This window comes from Dipodomys merriami, unplaced genomic scaffold, assembly GCF_024711535.1.
Source record: "Dipodomys merriami isolate MVZ:Mamm:240054 unplaced genomic scaffold, mDipMer1.0.p SCAF_1735, whole genome shotgun sequence".
In the NCBI taxonomy this organism is placed as follows: domain Eukaryota; kingdom Metazoa; phylum Chordata; class Mammalia; order Rodentia; family Heteromyidae; genus Dipodomys; species Dipodomys merriami.
The window spans coordinates 44,521-46,640 of record NW_027203088.1 but is presented as its reverse complement, the minus strand read 5'-3'; positions in this window follow the sequence as shown (position 1 = coordinate 46,640).

Here is a 2,120-nt window from a genome sequence, read left to right as displayed (position 1 = left end):
CAGTGTTATCACTTCCTCATTTTTTCCTGCTTCCAACAACACTGATATCCCATTTCCCCAAAGTTGTAAAGTTCATTTCTAACATAGTGCTTAGTGTATATTACTGTTGCTTTGGTTAATCTTTGTCCGACCATTTCTGTGATTTCCCTTCCCTTCCCCAAATCAGATAAACTTATGTATAATAAAAAGGGTACAGAAATCAAAAACAGTGACTACAGGGAATAATCCAAAGGGGAAAAAGTAAATAGAAATAACTAAAAGCAGTTCACTATACAGTCATCTTGTATCCATTTCTTGGAACTCATTTCAATAAGCATCATTTTCTATGATGACATGCATATAACTATTGAGCTGTTGTGATCTTTTATAAGAATATCCTAGACATATTCTATTTTTTTAATGAGTGAAAACATGTAGCCTATGATTCTTTGGGTGTGGCTTGTTTGATGTATTATGTTTTCCAAGTCTTTCCATTTCCTTACAAATGGGGCAATGTCATTCTTTCTGACGGAAGCATAGAATTTTGTTGTGAATATATATGACATTTTCTCAATCGATTTATCTACTGAGGGACATCTGTGTTGGTTCCATATCTTAGGAATGGTAAATACTGCTACAATTGACATAGTTGTGATGGTAACTTTAGTGTGGCCTTGTCTGTGGTCATTTGGGTAATTGTCCAGGAGTGGGATTGCGGGGTTATAGGGGAGATCTTCTGAGGAACCTGTATACTTCTTTATGGAGTATTTGAACAAGTTTACTTTTCAGCCAATTGTGTAGTAACATTCCTGTTTGGCTACATTCCCACCAGACCAGCCTCTGTTATTATTAGTTTTCTTCATAATGGTCATCAAACTGGGGGGAGGTGGAATCTCAATGTTGCTTTTATTTGTATTTCTATGGCCAGAAATATTGCATATTCCTTCATGTTTCAATTGGCCATTCATATTTCTTCTTCCGAGAGGTCTCTGTTTAAATCTTTAGCCCACTTATTAAGAGGGTTGTTTCTTTGAACATTTGTTTTTTGGGGGAGTTAATTGCTAGGGCTCTCAATATATTTGAGATGTAAGGCCATTGCCTGTTGCAGAGCAAGTAACGAACTTTTCCCAATCTATGTGCTTTCTATTTATATTTCTATCTATGTAAATTCTCTTCTTAGATTTGGTAAGGGTCTGCCAAGTCTGGTAATTTATTGAAACAACCAATTCTGTTTTGTTGATCTTGTTATGTTTTAGTTTGTCTTTGTTTAGTTATTTCTGATTTAATTTTTTTATTTGTTTCTCTCTTCTGCTTTGGGTTTGGCCTTGTTCCTGTTTTCAAGAATTTTCAGGTATATAATTTAAAAAAAGACTTCAGATTTCCCCAATTGCTTGAGGTAGGCACTTAGAGCTATAAATTTTCCTCTAAGTACTGCATTTACTGTTTCCCAGAGGAGTTGTTATTTTGTGTGTTCAATTTGTTAAATTTCAGAAACTTTCAGATTTTCATTCTAATGTATTCAGTGCCTCACTGGTCATTCAGCAATGTGTTGTTCAGTGTTCATGGGTTTGGGAACTTTTTTTTGCTTTAGCTTTTTTAGTTCTAAGTTTATGCTGTTGTGGTCTGACAAGATATGGGAATTCAAATAATTTTTCTTTCAATTTGGATAGAATTTCTATGTGATATAGGATATGTTCTATTTTGGAGACTCTTTCATGAGCTGCTGTGAAGAATGTGTATACTGATGCTGAATGTATATTCTGTAGATGTCTGTTAGGGCTAGACGTTCAATGTAGTTATTTAGGTCTTCAGTTTCTTGGTTGAGTTTTTCCTGGATGACCTATCCATGCATTTCAATGATGTGTTGAGAAATGTTTTTTTGGTTATGTAACATTTGGTTGATGATGTGGGGTGCTCCAGCTATTGATACTTAGACTTGATATATCTACCTAATGGAGATGTGCCTTTATCAATATATAATGTCTCTTCCTAGTAATTTTATTTTGAATTCTATTTTATCTTATGTTAGTAATTCTACTCTGGCCTGTTTATGGTGTTCATTTGCTTGAAAATTTTCCTTCCAGCCTTTCAGTTTGAGTATGTGTTTTTTTTTGTCAGTAAAATGTGTCTCTTGTATATAT